The sequence below is a fragment of the Caretta caretta genome, chromosome 9 (genome assembly GCF_965140235.1).
Source record: "Caretta caretta isolate rCarCar2 chromosome 9, rCarCar1.hap1, whole genome shotgun sequence".
Taxonomy (NCBI): Eukaryota; Metazoa; Chordata; order Testudines; family Cheloniidae; genus Caretta; species Caretta caretta.
In genome coordinates this window covers 9,370,408-9,389,225 of record NC_134214.1, presented here as the reverse complement: position 1 = coordinate 9,389,225, position 18,818 = coordinate 9,370,408, and the positions used below count along the sequence as shown (strand labels likewise).

General features: G+C 43.7%; 1 protein-coding gene across 2 annotated transcripts in view; it reads right to left on the bottom strand.

Moving 5' to 3' along the window:
• The window catches only part of MCF2L2 (MCF.2 cell line derived transforming sequence-like 2), a 317,075-nt gene that overhangs the window by 249,218 nt on the left and 49,039 nt on the right, over positions 1-18,818 (bottom strand). Inside the window, exon 1 of one of the 2 annotated variants that reach the window (XM_048863066.2) lies at positions 3,012-3,203. The exons of the other annotated variant lie outside the window; for it this stretch is intronic. The gene's annotated coding sequence lies outside the window, so the exon portion shown is untranslated. Of the gene's footprint in view, positions 1-3,011; positions 3,204-18,818 lie in introns of those variants that run through there. 2 annotated transcript variants of the gene reach the window in all.

Genomic DNA, 18,818 nt, shown 5'->3' with positions numbered 1-18,818 from the left:
TGATAGCCGGCTGGGCGGCTGCCGCACAGGAAGCTTAGGGGAGCAGGGAGCTGATGGGGGGCTGCCGCTCCAGCCTGGTTCCAAGCCCCCACCAGCTCGCTCCAACGGGCTGCTCTTCCTGCAACCAGTGGACAAAGTAGGCGGCTGCCAAACAATGTTATAAGGGAGGACTGCACAACTTTAAACAAGCACGTTCCCTAATTGATCAACAATGTAACGACGAAACAAAGTTAACTGGGACAACTTTAAGGGAGGAGTTACTGTTCAGCAAATTATATCCGTTGGATGGTGTCCCTGGCCTCTGTTTGCCAGAAGCTGGGAATGGGCAATGGGGGATGGATCACTTGATGATTACCTGTTCTGTTCATTCCCTCTGGGGTACCTGGCACTGGCCACTGTCAGAAGACAGGATACTGGGCTAGATGGACCATTGGTCTGACTCCAGTGTGGCCGCTCTTATGTTCCACAGCTACAAACACCACACAAACTAGTGAGCATTGGATCCAAAGTTCATTGTGGCCTCTGGAAAGATTCCCTTTGATTTAAATGGGGTTTGGACCAGGTTCCCAGCTCCATTCCTTGATCCTCTTGCTAAAGTGCTTAAATTCTAACCCACTAGTCAATGCAGGTTGAAGAGAGGGCCTGCGGGGACTCTTGTCAAGCTGATGGAACTCAGCTTAGAGTGGACTTGGAGCACTTGAACTCAACCTGGAGGGAGGCGGGCTGTCTAGCTGCCATATGACTTGGTCCTGTTAGCTGAGCAACTATGCTTTGAGATCTTGGATAAAATGTACTTCGGCGGTGCAAAGCATTGTCGTTAACGTCAGCTTCCAGGGAAAGCATTTGAATTCTTTCCAGGCACGAGGCCATCCAAGGTGAGAGGAACAGCGAGGAAAAAAACCTGTTGTCCCCAGAGTAATGAAGTCCTTGCATCCCACGCACACGAGCTAACGGACACGGAGGCTTGATATCAAAAGTTCAACTGTCCAGCAGCCATGTCAGCTAGGTAACTTGTCACAGCAAACTGCAGCCATGCATTTCGTTTTGATCAGGCCTGTTTCCCCTACTAACTGTGTGTTTGTGTTTCTACTGAGATGGGATGGAGCCACAAATTCTGGATCCAGACCCAAACTTTGCCCCCCCCCCCGAGTTCAGGGGTGTTTGGATCATGACTCAAACGTACGCTTAATTTTAAGCACAAATGTAGTTGCACTGAAGCCAAAGGAAACGCTCATGTGCTTGAAGTTAAGCGTATACTTAAACACTTGGCTCATACAAGTTCTGTAGATGTTGGGGACGGCCAGGAAGTTCAGATCTAGTACGAGATCCAGACCCAAAGCTGTCCTGAAAGAGTGGGGCAGATCCAGAGTTCTAGGTCAGGCTCCTCTATAATTTTAATAGATCAGGGAAATATTTATTCTTGGGTCATATGCCAATGTGAAGCAGGTGAGCAGACTGAAAAGGCGGGCTGACTGACACGGACTTTGGCAAAGCAGATCATTACTGCTGCTACATACACACAACACGGCTGCGAGAGTGCACTCCTCCAGGTTTGGTTTAGTGCCGCATGCCAGTTGCAAGAGAACTTTGGCACAGACCTCTCTTTAGTGGGAAGGAAATGCTGGGGTCATTTTTTCCAGTCTAACCATCTCTAGTGAAATGGTCTGTCGATGTCTGGCTTTTTAAAGGAGAAAAATTTGAAAGCCCTCAGTAAATCAAACTCATTCCTCCGTGCTCAGGAGGCTGCTGGAAAAAAAGTGAAAATTAGTCAGATTCCTTTTTTGCTAGAGAGTTTGTGTCTTTAAGACTTGCAAAAATATTTAGCTTCTGAATTTGGGCCAGCATGCCATATGAACTTAAATATGCATCTGGAGTCTTAGATTAGTCCTATAACAACACAATTCAGAAAAGATTTGCGATAGCGGTATACAAATTATTGCAGATTATGGAGGCAAATTAATTGTGTCCGTGTACGTATTCATTGTTCAAGTTTTAGGTTCTTTCAAACTCTTTGCTTTGTGATGCAGATGCTTCTAATCATGACCAAGAGTGGTGTAAAAAGATCATACAAGGCTGTATCTGTAAAGAATGCAGGAAACTTACATTATGCTTATTATGAACATCTTTATATTGTGAAGTACCCCAAAAAAGAAACCCACACCCACACCATTTCAATGTCTTTTGGCAAAATAAAATAGGAGTTAGTCTGAAATGGAGAATTCAGTCGGTTTCACAAAGTTCAAACAAACCTCTAACTAGCAGAAACTTTCCTAATTGCAAAGACATTAGAGACCAGGGTCTCGTCTCAGTTACACCGTCAGTGGATTTACTCCAGATTTAAAGCACTGTAACTGAGATCAGAATCTGGTCCCTAGACAAACATACATTTCTTTATGGTTTTTAAACAAATTCTTTCCCCTGAGCCAGGTTTATTTTACCATCTTGCCTAAAATTCTAGCTACACAGCAATGCGGGATAGAGGGAACACTTTAAAAACTCCCTGCTCTGTAAACAGGATGCAACAAAAGGAGGCTTCATATTTCAACACCGGCTTCTTAAAGTCCATTGTGAATGACAAATGGTATCCGGCAGACTCCAAAGCTAGCAATAAATGCATAATGCCTATTATATTTGCTATATTACTTTGGCACGCCAGTCATTCAGGAGTAACAACAGACTGGACGGCAGGAGTCCTTGCACATCACTCCTGAACCTCACCAGCAGATTGTTTTGCAGATGGAATGAAATCTTTAGGGATCCCCAACTGCCAGATTAGCTCTTTATCTTCCCATAAAGCATCATGGTTTTATAACCATTTTTAAAAAAGGATTCCTGCACAAGGCAGCCTTCCAGCCGGCGAGCAGAGGGAATGATTTGCTGCTGCCTCTGAAATATTTCCTTGTTCCTGCCATTATATGACACAACGATGAGCCCTAGCAGCAGCAGCCTGCAGTGCCTTTTATATATGCCTCAGTAACACGACACAGTAAGTGGGATCACACAAAGCCAACCTGTCTGCCTGAAGAGATCCAGCCGCCCTTCTTGGGATCTTCAGCTCCAAGCTGCCCCCACCATCTCAATTCTTAAGTCCGTTTAAAAGGCTGAAAAAGGGACGCCTCCCCATTGGAGAATCTCACATACAACCATGCGCCTGCCTCATCTCACAGCTGGCTGGCTGGCTGCTTTGCAGTCCCTCTGTAGTAATGAGTTCACATTAGGCAGAGGAGAGAATCAGCCTCTGTGGAGGGCAGATCTGTCCTGGATTGTAACGGGACTGCTGGCTGCTTGGTGTACACTCAGAGAAGGAGATCACATAAAGTGCTTCCTAACCTAGTGACACAAACTGCCTGGGGGTTTGACCTACACAATACCCAATTGTTAACCCTCACGCCACCGAGAGGCACAATTGGGCTTCTTATTCCCACCTGACTCAGAATTTGGATGTTTAGAGAGGCTGAAAGGCACTGAGCTACTACGGGGATGAGAAGTATAAATACCGACACAGAATAAACTGAGCCTTTACTCAATGGATTTAGTATAAACAATTTGATGGGGGCATCATTAACAAACAGACAAAAAAATTTCCTACAATGACCCCAAAATACCATGGATTTCAACAGTGCTATTACAGGGCGTGAGGCTGCAGCTGCAGTTACAGAGCAGTAGCTGATGTTCTAACTACATCACTGTAGTACTGCACTTTTATTATTTAAATAACGGCATCTCTACACTACAAAATGAAGTCAACCTAACTTACATTGGCATATGGCCACCACAGAAATGACATGGCTTGTGCATGTCTACACTTTTCTCCTTGTGTCCGTGGTGCACGTTCTCAGCAGGAGCACGTGCACGAATTGAACCGTCGCTGTGGGATGGCTTTTGAAAGCCAGCAACGGTCGACGTGAGCATGCAGCGTCTACACTGACACGGCGTCAACCTAATTACATCGACATTGACTCTAAGCCTCTCGTGGAGGTGGAGTTTTAAGTCAATGTAGAGGGCGATTTACGTTGGTGGGAGTGAAAACTTAGTGTAGACACTTACAGAGTTAGGCAGACGTAAGTTGCCTTGCGTTGACCTAGCTCTGTAGTGTAGACCAGGGCTAACCATTTCAAAGCATCAGTTGAATTAACAATGTCCCTGATCCTACAAACATTTAACCCCATGCATAAGTTCACTTGTAAGTAAAATTATTCTGATGCTTAAGCAATGGCGTGATCAGGGCCAATGTATTGATACCGATCGACTGAATGACAATGTTATTACTTTAGGAGCAGTTTAATTGCCAAGGCTTTCGCTTTACAAACAGACACAAAGCTCTCGCTACCGTAGAGTTCCTTTTGATGAGGGGCACTATGTACTCTACATAACCCATAACGCAGCATGGCTCTTTGTCCCCCTCTGGTGCCTAGGACAGAGATTTGAGTCTGCGACTGCCTCCATGCTGTTGGAGTGGATTCTTTAGCTTAAATTGCAGAGAAGCCTGCTTTTAGATCCAGAATTCACAGGTTCAGTCCCCACAGGCAGACGCAGGCTGGGCGTCATTACAATACCACAGATAAATCATCATTAACTGGGTTTTATTATATGTTACTGATACAGTACTGGCGCCTAAGGGCCCCAAATCATGAAGCAGAGCCCCACTGTTTATATGCAAATCAAAAAGATTGTCTCTGCCCCAAAGAGTCCACAGTCAAAGACAACAGGTCGATAAAGACCAATAAAGGGAGCACAAGAAAACAAGGCAAGACAAATGTTATGTTACTGCATTAATTTTCTTCCTAATTTTTTCCTTAAATAGTGTGCGAAAGACATGACATGAACACGTAGTGATATACCGGCTTCTGTCTATGTGAAATACTGCCCTCCACTGGTTGGTGAATTTATATCAAGCTTTTGCATATCAGCTTCAGACTAAAAGGGACCCGTTGCTCCCTGGGTAAGAGGCTCTGTTAGAGCTACAGGTACTAAGGTCTAGTCCGAATGCTACTTGCATGCAGTTAATAGACTACAGTCAAGTCTATGTACCCAGTATGCAGTTCCAGTGGTTAGGCTGATCTACGTGAACCCCAAAATACTCACACAGAGGAGAAGTCTAAGGCCTGGTCTACACAGTTAGTTGAAAAAAGGCAGCTTACGTCAACCTAATTACATCACTGTACACAGTACAGCTTTGTCCTGCCAATGTAAGTCCAATACTACGCCATCATAACTACACCTCCATGAGAGGCCCCTCACACTGCCCCTCTTCAGTCAGTGGAAGTGCTCCCAGTGAGAACACGAACCACCCAACATAGGTCAACTTAAGGCTATAGTTGAAACATGCCCTAAGTGTGTTAGGGGAAAACACGTGATGAATGCTTTGTGTAGACCACTGCCCTCTATTGGACAGAACATATAACTTCTTCTGAAATGCTGTAGTCTCCTCCGCTAGTAGGAGTTACTCACTCACTCTATGGAGCACTGAATAGTTACAAATTCTACGCCAGATGCCACCTATGAATTGTTAGTTGTTGGCTAAAAAATGCATCAGATCATGGATCATTGTACACTCTAGCATTTTCCTGCCCCCCAGAGCCCAGCCTGTAATGACAGGCGTGGAGAGGAAATGACAGGTCGGGCCAAAGCATCAGAGGGTTAACCCCTATATTGCAAGTGAATTTAGTGGCTAATCTTTCAGAATGACTCCAGTAAACTGAAATGGCTTTGAATTTTGCAGACCATTAAATCCTTCAAAAAGGAACTAGAAACCTCAGCAAAGCAGCCCGCAAGCAATTCCTGTTAATCCCAAAAATACTTGGAGACCAGTAAGAGTCACAAATCTAGATGATGAAATCAGAAGGTAAGTGTCACTAGACATTCATCCTTTGAATAATTTAATAAGGACCATTTCACCGTGCATCTCTGCCATTGGATGTTTGGATCCTAATGGGCCAGGTTCTCCGCTGATGTAAATCATCAGAGTTTGAGCAACTTCAAACAGAGCTACAGCAATTTACATCCTCTAACTCAGTGTATTTAAGAAGAACATTGCTTGTTCTTTAGTGGTTTGTTTCACAGATAAAAGATCCACAATACAAAAAACAAAAACAAAAAAAACCTCAGAACATTTTTTGTCAAAGGGCCAGATCAACTGGTGTAAATCACGCCAGCTCCATTGACAACAATGATTAACACCATCTGAGGATCTAGACCCAAATTTAAAACTCTCTAGTTTATTTTTGTGGGTATCCGTGTCATGACACACACACACACACAGTGCAAGCAATAAACAACAGAAGAGTAGCTACATTGTAAATGTCTAGGGTTACAGACACCAGTTTCAATCCCGATATTTTAACTATTATCATCTAGTTGTTTCTAGCAGATTCAGTTGCTTTATCACCCAGTTTTGCAGCAGTGTCATTCTGGGTGTCAACAGTGTAGTGTACTGACTGTGCTTAGTGTGTGACCTGTGGCCAGGCACTGAGCCCCTCTGTTTACTCATGTGCCTCAACCCCCATGCAGTGATGTTTCCACCATCTAAGCCAAGCCTCTTATTGTGAAACCATTACTGGAAATCTCCTTGCACATACAGGGTCAGCATAACCTTACCATGCATGATCCCCATAGACCTGAGAAGATGCCACAGATTCGCCATCCCTCCTACCTCTGACCCAGTGCACACCTGTGACTTGCATGGGTTTGAGGCAAGAGGCCACAGAACAAGCCCTATGAAGCATTCTGCACCCCCATCCCTGAGCGTGAGTCCTCCTGATCTGGGTCTCTACCACTCCTGGAGCTGAGGGGATGATAGAGCCCTTCATAATTAAGAGTGTAAACAGAGTTCTGGTAAGCAGAGTCTCGGGCACATATATATCCCTGTGCCTCAGAGACCCAACACAAGCCAAAGCAAAGGTGTATCATTCCAGCCTGAGAGCAGGACGCATCCAAACCAATGACTCAACAGTTCTCACAAATTAGCTGAACTCAGCAGCCTCCCTCCATTAAAACCAAATAAGCAGAAATAGACTTCTGAATAGGAATGAGAGGCCACTTCTGCAAGGGTTTTTTGCTGAAATTTCTTGGCTAAAACTCTTCGTCAACATCTCTTTGCCTGCTGAAGGCTGTTTCGTATGCCCTTGAAAAAAATCCAGTTATGAAGGGAATCAAAAAGTTCATGCAACGGACAGAACATACGGGCAGTCTAAATGTACCGGAGGTACTGCACTGCAATAGGTGGGCTTGCCCATTCATTTAGTTATGGTAACACCCACAATGCCCTAGATGCTTTCCAAACATTCAAGCGGGGATGGTCCCTGCTTGGACGTCACAGTCTCACCACAGCTAGCTCTGCAGACAGAGGTTGACAGGGAAGAGGAACAATAGGCAATTCTTATATTGGTCAACTAGATTGACTCTAAGCAGCATGGCAGGAGCCGGTCCTTAAGGGGGACTTGGATGTGGGCAAGGTAGGGGACTTACAGATGAGTCGGGAAGTTGTACCATGCATATGGTGGCATGTGGAAGAGAGATAGAGGTGACTGCACAAGCAGCTAAATGGGCAGGCAAGGCTGAGAATGCTGGTGGGATGAAGGGGAGAGGGGAAAAACGTGAAGCTGGACTAAAGAGGTGGGCTTGGCACAGTACAGATGACACAAGACGACACTCTCTGATCTTGTATCATGCTCATCACCATGTTATCTGAGCACCTTACTCCAAAATTGCTTACAATGTACTTGCGCACACAGTATGGGCAAAGCTGGAATAGGGGTGCTAATATCCAGGGGCAGCGAATTCCACAGGTTAACAAAACATTAACAGTTGTTTCCTTCCAGCCATGTTGAAGGGGTTGCCTTTTAATTTAACTGAATTATTTTTTGTTCTTGTATTAAGGGATGGAAAGAAAACCAGAAGCACTCAAAGGCTTTTTCGTATCTCACCCAGATTTACATTCATGGTTTCTCCTCTTACTCTTCCCCCTCCTACAGTCAGTAGTACTAATCTGTTGAATCTCTCCTCATATGGAAGTCAAGCCAAGACTCCATCATTTTCATTGCCATTCTCTAGTCCTTGGTGAGCTATTGTTGAACAGCTGCTGTATTTCAACGCAGAGGTGGCTCCATTTCAGTGGTAGAAGAACCAATTGGTTCACACCTTGCTTTGGGACCCTAGCACTTTTCATGATTTTTTTTATTATATTCATTTCTGCTCCCCTGGGATCTGATCGGAAACAAATTGAGATTTGCCATCTTATTGTAGCCTTTTAAATTAAAAATGTTGAACACACACAAATCAAGAAAAACAAGTAGTAACTTGAAAGGCAGGAAACTAGAAAGAGTCCGTGACTAAATGCTCTGTGGCTTTAGACACATTTTGTGCTTACACAGCTGCTGCAGATTTCAATCTCCCTGTTAACACATCAAACAACCACCCTCCTCCAGTAATGAACATCCTCATGAAGGCACTGGGCAGCTCGGGATGAAAGGAGCCTCAATTAACCACTGAAAGAGGAGGAGGGTTTTCAAAAAGGACTCAATGAAACTCCAACAGCCTGGTCTCATTAAGATGGGATTTCCTCCTGGAGAGAGTGACTAGTCTTTCAGGCTCAGATCCACAGAGGGACTTCAGTATTGCTATGCCTAACTTTTAGATACCTAGGAAAAAAATTCACTGGAACAGCAATGCAATCCACAAAGCCTGAGTTAGGCTCCCTATCGAATGAATGAGGAGAGACAGATAGTCTTCCACAGCCAGCTGGCTAGTGAAGGAACTGTTTAAAATAGCCAATGGGAGATGCTGAGTAGAGGGGTGTGTCCTAAGCCCCACCCCTCTCTGAGTAATTCCAGGCTGGAGGGGGCCACCTATCTGTGCTTACAATCCACAACTGGGAACCCCTCTCCTGGAGTTGGGGATCTAAGTCATTTCTTGAGGGAATGAGTTAGGCAGGCAACTAACTCAGCACAAAACAGCCAGAGGAGGAGGTGGTGCCTGTGACACAAATGGCAATTTCCTGCAATGTCTTTGGGAGATCTCACTGTATTAGGTTTATGTAATTGTGTGGAGTTGGGCGACCACAGCTCTCCAGGAACTAAGAACAGCATGTGTGTGTGTGGGGGGGGGGGGTGGTAATTAGGCAAATTCCCTGGGGTTGTAAAAAGCCTGGAGAGGTACGTGTATACTTGTTCAAACTGGATTCTCCAGAGACCAGTGTGACAGAGGCCCACTAGTGGTTCACGACTATGTCTGCAACTCTTGTCAGGCCTGGCACACTCACTACACCTAACAAACTTGTATTACATGCCACCTTTTGGGTGTGTATATAATGAGATCACTGGAGAACTAATGACTCACTGTTTATTAATATTCTTGCATGATATATGTACGAGGTGCGTACAAAGAGATGAATATATGCTAGAAATATGTTCCTAAAGTGTGATTAGCAAGCAATGCATAAGCACAGTCCACCCTAGACAAAGGAATGGGTATTTGCTTGTCTGGCCAGCCTGGTTGTCAGCCAGAGACAATGAAGGTATATTTACGTAAAAGGTGATCAAAATCTAGGAAGTGGGAGACAACCTGTTGGGGGGGGGTCTGAACCTCAAATCAATCAACTGACTATTACTGTATTATAAAAATGTATTGAGTAACATCTTTTATTAAACAGCAAAACGGCAGCTCTGGGATTTTATTTCTGTGATATTCCAGCAACATCTCTCCCGATCAACTCTCATGTCTTCCTTCAGTTCTGATGAAGGATTTTGCTTAGTGTTGGGGAAGTGCTGACTAGCTATCCTGAGAAAGGATTGAGAAAATGTCACCAAAAAACCCACTCAAAAGCAAGAGCGTGGGGGCGTTTTCTCTACCACCCTACAATGATGAGAAGAGCAGGAGGAAGCCAGCAGTGGTTCAGATACAGGACTTCCGGTTCCCACCCAGGTCACCCACAATTGTCCCACTAAAAACAAGATATAGGGAGCAAACCCACACACAACACCTAACCACCTGCCATCTTATTGACTTCAGTGGTATCTAGGCTTGCTCACTCCCTCTGCAAATCAGGCCAATAGCGTTGGGTACTGCATTCCAACACTTGCACTCTGTGGACAGGGACTGTCTTTTTGTTCTCTTTGTACAGCACCTAGCACCCTGCGGTCATGGCCCATGACTGGAGCACCTATGCACAATAAACAGAATAATGAATACAAAAGCTACAAGAGGATTCTGCAATCATGGTCCAAAACCCTCCTGCTTATCATGCTCTTAGTACAGTATTTAGGTTATTACTGTCATGCCCTAGCATACGTTGTTTAAGTCAACCTGCACACAACAACGGCACTTAACATTCTCAGAGTGCTAACTGAGCATTAACTAATTAGTCCTGGGTGCTAGGCAGGTCTGATTCCCATTTTACAGATAGAGTAACTGAGGCACAAAGTAGGAATGCAGGCAACTGAGGAATGCAGGCAGGTGTCAAACTCATGAGTTACAGATGCCCAAACCTGCACTCTGTCCTGATCGCATCATCATGGAAGCAGAGGCTTCTAAAGAGAGAAAATGTGTATGTGTTTTGAAATCTCTTGGCCTGTCTTTCACTTCTCCCATCAGCTCATTCCTTGGGCATCATGCTGTCTCTACACGACCTGTTTCTTTACAGAATACCCCCTCCAGCTCCTCTGTGGTGCGTTCCCCTCACCTACTCCCCATCTCCGCAGAAACAGCAACCCTACCTGAAGGCAGACCAGCTCTTTATGGATGCTAATGGCATGCAGATTCACGACCCTTTATCGTCACTGAACTCTGTGCAGCAGTTCCAGGGGGAAAAAAGCAAGTAACAGCTGCTCTTCCAGAGTACAATCTTTGCTGGGGGAAGCAGTGGCAGCAAAAAAGAATAAATAGGCCATGGTGGCAGAAGCATAAATTCTTTGGGGGCCAGGCCAGGATCATCTTTTTGTGCTGTGTTTGTGCAGCACTTGTACAAAGGAGCCTTCGTGGTGGACCGGGAGTCCAAAGTGCTACCACAATACAAATACATCAATACCAATGTTCTGCTTATTAGCGCTGCAGTCTGATGCTAGCCACTTAGCACTTCTCATCAGAAGATTTATGAAGGTGGGTAAGTTACATTAGCCCCACTTCTCAGATGGGGACACTGAGGCACAGAAAAGCCAAGTGACTCACTCAAGGTCCGAGCGAATGTCTCAGAGCTGGGAACAGAACACTCAGGCCCAATCATTACTTCATTGTTTGCCATCGCTCTCGTTTCTCAGCCTCATTCGGAAGGGGTCATAACGTTCAGCGCAGAGTGTTGTTGCTACTGTGATGTCTCTCTGGCCAACCTGATGAACTCTGAAACATGCAGCTGAAGACAACTTGACGCAAAACAGGCTCCTAAACAGCTGCTTGGTGTCAAGCCCTCAACACAGCTTCAGTGCAATGGGCCACGCTGATCTTCATAAGTGCGGAGGGAGTGCCCAGTACATGAGGTCGCAGTGGAGATGCCATTTCTGTCCCCTAGCAGATGGGACTGAAATGGTTAATGCAAACTGGCATGGGTTGAGTAAACGTAACACAACACACGTCTTTTTCTATTCGATTTTTGTGGGGAGGTTCGAGCCATAATGCTCTGCCAGGTCATTTCTCGGAGCATAACCCAGGCTTGGAACGTGTCGCCCTGGGACCTGTAACCATGGTAAAAACTCTTAAAGCATCTTCCTTTACTTGTAGCAGGGGTGGCCAACCTGTGGCTCCAGAGCCGCATGCAGCTCTTCAGAAGTTAATATGGTGCCTCTGCAAGGAGCCACAACTCCGGGGCTGGAGCTACAGGTGCCAGCTTTCCAGTGTGCCAGGGGGAGGGGTGCTCACTGCTCAACCCCGACTCTGCCACAGGCCCTGCCCCTACTTTCCCCCTTCCCCCCAGGTCCCGGCTCCTTCCTGCCCCCTTCCCTGAGCCTGCCATGCCCTCACTCCTCCCCCCAGAGCCTCCTGCATGCCGCAGGAGGCATGGGAAAGGAGGGGGAGGCGGTAATCAGCAGGGCTGCTGGCAGGCGGGGGGAAGCCAGGGCTGGATTACCCAATAGGCAGACTAAGCACGTGCTTAGGGCACCAGCAAAGCAGAGGACACCAAAAAAAAAAATTTTTTTTGGAAAAAATTTGATATTTCAAAAAAAAAGCATCAAAGCAGTCATCATGGGAAAAAATCAGAACTTTGTTAGACTTCCTTATACTCCACTACACACTCTTCCCCCATTTTTCTGTTCTATTTTTATTACTTATCCCCACCAAACCAGAGGGGCATCCTACTAACATGGATTGAAATAATGCAAGGAAATCAAATTTATTGCAATAAATGACAGGATCTATGTTTTATTATTGACATATTCTTCTGAGTTATACGTACTTGACTCTTTTTTCCCCTTTCTTATTTATTTTATATTACACACACACACACACACACACACACACAGTGTACGTCGTGTAATTTTTTTTTTAAGTTCAGATAACTGAGATAAGGGGCAGGATGAAATGTAACCAAGTGGAGCACAGAAACGTAAACTGGCGGAAAAAAAGAAACAAAAAACTAGTGAAATTTTCCAAAATCTTCCAAAGCTGACATCATTTTTGAAAGCGAACATCTTCTCTCAGTAGCACAGATATCGTTCCAAAACCGCTAGGTGTTTCAGAGACTGACCCTTCTTCTATTGGTGAGACAAACACCATTCCAGAACATATGGATGTGTCAGAGACTGTAACTGATCATCCTACTCCTGGTGGTAAAACAGACATTGTTCTAGAAGGTGTGGATGTGTCAGAGACTGAACCTGCTCATGCTGTAAATAATAGGAGAAAAGATCCTGGTATGTGGGTTGATTTCAGTACCGACGATGTAGCTTACTGGATAGATCATGGACCAAATGACTGTCAACACCACACTGGGCCATTTGAGAAATCACGTCAGACTTTTACCAATGGCAAACAAACAAGATATTGTCCACAAAAAATATTTTTCGGCATGAAAGCGAATGGTGAGAAATACACTCGAGAATGGCTACTGTATTCACCATCAACAGGGTCTTGTGTACTGTTTTGTTTGCAAACTTTTTGCATATAAACCTTCAACATCCCGGTTTGCTGCAGATGGATTTAGTGACTGGCGGAATACTGTTTTAATTGAACAACATGAAAATAGCACTACTCACAGAAATTTAATGTTGATATATTTAAAATTGAAGACAGGGCTTTGGATTGACACAAAAATTGGAAGAACAAATTAAAGGGGAGCATGAATACTGGCAACATGTCTTGCAGCATGTTATAGCGGTTATTCAAACGTTAGCTGAACGTGGTCTGCCTTTCCGGGGATCAAATGACACATTTGGATCATTGCAGAATGGAAATTTCTTGGGATTGTTGGAGCTTGTGGCTCAGTTTGACCCATTTTTAGCAGGCCATATCTCAAAACATGGGAATGCTGGCAAAGGTAACCCATCATACCTATCCAAGACAATATGTGATGAACTCATTGGTCTAATGAATGACAAAGTTCGTTCAGCTATCGTGGATGAAATAAGTACTGCTGGGTACTTCAGTTTATCTGTCGACTCTACACCTGATCTTTCACATATTGATCAATTGAGTATTGTACTAAGATATGTGTCTCCCACAGATGGAAAACCAGTTGAACAACTTATAATATTCCTCAATTTGAAAAGCCACACTGGTGAAGAAATGGCAAATCAAGTACTGCATTATCTGTGCCAAGTTTGCAAAATAGATTTCTCAAAGTGCAGAGGTCAATCTTATGACAATGCTGCCAGCATGTCAGGGCATTATCAAGGAATGAAAAAGGAGCATTTAGAACAGAACAAATATGCCATATTCATCCCATGTGCTGCACACTCTCTCCATCTTGTTGGCCACGGTACTGTTGATTGTTGTCCGGTGGCAGTAAGTTTTTTCTCAACAGTCCAGTTACTTTATACATTTTTCTCTGCCTCAACACACCGATGGGCAGTTCTTAAAACATATTTGGGCAATGATCGTGTGTTGAAATCTCTTTCTAATAGTCGCTGGGACTGGGAGGCACATGCAGTGGCAACAAGTGCCATTCTGGAGTCCTACTCAAAGATTGTGGACGTATTAGAAAGTATAGCTGAAGACCAATCACAAAAGGGAGAAACTATATGAGAGGCAGAAAACATTGCAAAAAGATGCAAGAACCAGAGTTTGTATTCATGTTGACCATGTGGAATGAAATTTTACAACACAAGTCAAGCTCTCCAAGAAAAAGAATTGGATTTGAAAACATGTGCAGACCTCTGTCAATCATTAGCAGACCACTTACACACTTTGAGGAATGATTTTGAAAGATTTGAAGACATATCAAAAGATATCTTGCCTGATACTAACTACAAAGAAGCCCAGTCCCGCAAGCAAAACAGGAAAAAAACAAGCAAATGATAGCAGTGCAACAGAAACAGCACTGAATCCTAGAGACAAATTTCACGTATCTACTTACTACGCTATAGTTGATACACTTGAAGCTCATATGAAGAGGAGAAGTGAAGTGTACAAAGTAGTATCAAGTAGATTTTCTTTTCTAAACAATAGGGACTTATCTGACGAACAATATTCACAAGGTTCCCAAAAGCTAGTTGACTCATACCCTGTTGACTTGAACATGAATCTCTGTACAGAAGTACAGCAGTTCCACTGTTATATGCACACTCAAAGTTTAATGAAACAGGACAAATGAAATTCAGTCACATTGATCTTCCTGACACAATACTGAAAGACGGAATACAATGTGTATTTCCAAATGTAGAGATCGCACAATGTATTTTTCTAACATTGATGATTAGTGACTGCTCCGCAGAACGCTCTTTTTCTCAGCTGAAAAGAATAAAAAACCCTCAGAGAACAACAATGTGTCAGGACGGACTTGATTCACTTTCCCTATCGTGTATGGAAGCGGTCATGCTTCGTTGAGTCAGCTTCGATGAACTTATCAAGAATTTTGCAATCAGAAAATCTAGAAAGAAGCTATTTTAATTTCAGCATACATTTAAGTTTTGTGTCATTTTGAAAAATAAAATTTTATTTTATGGTATAGTATTGTTTTTATTTTGAATTACATATGGGGGGCACCATAATCTTTTCAGTGCTTAGGACCTCTAAAGGTCTTAATCCAGCCCTGGGGGGAGCTAATGGGGGGCTGCTGACGTATTACTGTGGCTCTTTGGCAATGTACATAGGTACATTCTGGCTCCTTCTCAGGCGCAAGTTCCCCCCCCGACTTATAGGGAAGAAAAAGAATAGCAGAAAAGGACAGCACCAGTACAAGTCCAGGAGCTATAAGGAGATCAGAGGATAATCCTAAATGTGAAGACGCTGTCATTAATTAAGGAACTCTGAATAATCTAATGATGAACACAATGCCTCCAACTCCAATTTGTCTCTTCTACAAATAAACGGCCATTTTTGCCATGTTGCAAAGTGGACTCACAGGGGGGTCCAGCTCTACAGAGCAGGAATGGAAATGCCAGCGTTACAGGAAGATCAGCCAAACAATACAGCACATATGGCAGGCCCGGAACCTAAAATTGGTGCAGTCAAATAATAATGGGAACGATAAATGGAAGCAGATACAATGTGCTGGCTTTTCAATTTCTAATCTTCAAGACCAACGTCCTTTACAGTTCTATGGAAGAAGGGGCCTTGAACAGACCCAGTTTCACTGCAGAGAGCAGCTGCAAACAGATTATCTGCTTTTGATCTATAACTGTTTCAACACAATATTCTCCACTTCCTGATTGCATGCCATATATTTTCAAATGCAACAAGTTTCCAAAGTTTGCACGCCAGCTGTGAAGTGTGGTGTTACCAACGCCTGTGATATTATTGTGAGTCTTGCAATATTTGGTGAATTTCTTGAAATACCCAGCTGCTGGAGTCAGGCAACTACAGGAGAATCTCAACTTTCATTTAAAAATGAAAAAGTTTCTCTTTCCCGTTTTGTGGAGAAAAAGCTTGAAAATGTGAACCCTAAAAGACTCAAAAACCAGGAAGCAAATTAAAAGAACCCCAAATCTATCTTTTTTTTTTTTAAAGTCTCAGGATTTTTAAGCCAATTTCATGATGTTTCAGGACCCGAGTCATGATTTTTGAACAACTGGGGTTGGCAATGCAGAATTTGAGAGGAGCTGGTAGAGTTCATTAGCACGTTTATAGGCAGGATGCAGCTACCAGCGCTTTCAGCTATTTTGTGCCTTTCATTGCATCAGGGGGGCTGGAACAATGTGTATAGTGGGGGCGCTGAGAGCCATTGAACCAAACTGTAAACCTTGTATGTGATGGAAGCCACTTCAAGCCAGGGGGTGCAGCAGCACCCCCAGTTCCAGCACCTATGTATTCCATGCTCTCAAGCACTGTATTACGATGCTTATTAACACTGGTACATACCTCTGGTGAGACAGGAAAGTATTAGTCCCATTTTACAGATGGGGAAACGGAGACAAAGCAAATTTTAGTGACTTGCCCAAAAAACAGAGTTAAGCAAGTGGAGGGAAAGGGCTTCCTGCACACAAAAGCCCACATACTATCGGGTTTGTCCCAGATTCCAGACTGCAATACTGCAGTGTGACAGTGTTTCCTAGTGGTTAGAGCACAGCGCTGGGAATCAGGACATCTGGGATGAAACCCTAACTTCACTGAAGTCAGTGGGAGTTTTGTCATTGACTTCAACATGCCCAAGATTCCGCCCCTGGTTTCTACTCCCAGCACTGCCACTAAGAGTCTACATCACTTTGGGCAAGTTAACCAAGCTCTTTGCCTCAGTTTCCCCATCTGTAAAATGGGAACAATGCTGCTTACCCAGCTCACATGAGTGTTATGCAGCTTAAATAATAAAAGTGCTTTACAAGTTTTAATCCTCTGATAAAGTGCATTATAACTACAGATTACATTGTTAAAATCTGTGACTTCTATACCCTTGTAGCAATTGTAACTAGGCTGCATCAGGCTATTTCACGGGAAGCAAGTTCCAAAGCGGGCCAGACCTCAACTGAGAATGCTCTGCTACTAGTCCTGGATAACTGCCCTCCAGGAAGACACCCCTATGGATCTCAGCTGCCCTGATAGAATATAGGAGAGAAGCTCTGCTCCCTACAGATCTTCTCACTATAGTCTTTCAGCCTGTAGTTTCCAAGTCATAGTCCCCAGCACAAGGGGGCCCCAATCCTGATTGGGCCCCTGGGCACCACCATACTATTAACAGACAAATAGATACTAAACACCAACCAACCAGAAGAAGGTAGGTGAAGCTGTTTCTCCTTCCTTTCCATCTAACTGTTCTCTATGCCATTGTTTGGAGAGGATCCGAAGCCACCACCTTTGTGTCTGAAATTCTCTTAAGTGTGGAACTAGAGGAGAAGGCCCAATGGGTTGTTGAACTTTGGATCTAGACCCAAACCTCAAATTTTGGAGGCATTTGAAACCAGGTTGTTTGGTTGTCACCTAATACAGTCACTGGTTTAAATCAGGCACACTAACTTAAAACAAGAACCACTGTATGTGACTTATACTCTTTTGATATCTGCTTCTAGCACATGGTGGCTGATGGGTATTTTTATATGAAAAATAAAACAGGAGAATAACCAGGGGCTTAGAATGGTCAGCATTTGCATTAGCAAAATGAGAAAAGGAACATAAAGAGCGCTGGTGGGTTAAGGTTTTCTTTACATTTTTTCCTCCCTGATCAGGCTCTTCCCACAATCTCTGTGGAGCGGAATGCTCTGCCACAATGATCAGCCATTGGACAGCTAACAATGTTGACATTTAAATTAGCATCATTCTGCTTCAGAGTTAACACACCATAGGAATTTCACAACTGCAAGGGCAAGAATTATTTTTAAAAACATAAAAACTTAAATTCTGCAGAAAGTAACAAGGACATTGGAAAAAGCTGGAGTGGAGCTCAGAACAGTGCCAAGTCTTCTGAAAAATAACAGATTCCCAGCTAAGCAACCACACCAAAATTTAACTCTTGGGTTCTAACAATTACTGATAAGGGACACTAAATAAGGATGTCTGTCATGTTTCCTTTAAGAAAAATCAAAAAGTACTGAGCACTTGAAACTACAAGTGTGAGCTGTGGGTACTCAGCACCTCTAATAAATAAACCCTGGTATTACAAAGCTGACAGCCCATTCACTTTTTTGCCACTTGATCCTACCCAAAAGCATCTTGGAACTAGCTTAAGTTCTGCCCTTGTACCATTTACACAGTCGGCCTGCATATATAGACTAAAAGTAAATTACTTTGCCTTGTACCTTAAATGTGCATTCTTTTCCTAGCAACACACATTGAGGGGGAGTGAAATGCTATCCCTAACCCACACAAGTCTGAATCATACAGAACATGGGAGCGAGGACAGTTTCGGCTAGATTCATTTCCGGCATAAGCCCATTGGGGTCAAAAGCATCACATTGGAGAAGGAAAGAAGAGGGCCAAATTCTAATTTAAGACCCAGTCTTGCACCCCTTTCACTCACAAACCTCCCGTTGATTTCAATGAGAGTTTTGCATGCACAGGCCATTCGCATGGAGTCCCTAATATATGGTTTATCATCTTATTTACATCATGCAGGATGGCAAATATCTATTTATGTGGATTTCAAATACTTCGTATAACCTGCGAATGTTGGGTTAGGTGACAGTCTGTCACACTCTTACAAAATCTGCTGTTGAAGTCAGTTCAGGTATAATAAAATCAGAATCTGGCCTGTTCTCTTAATTATTGACAACTAGCTCCTAGCATTAGGAGAAGATTAAAATGCC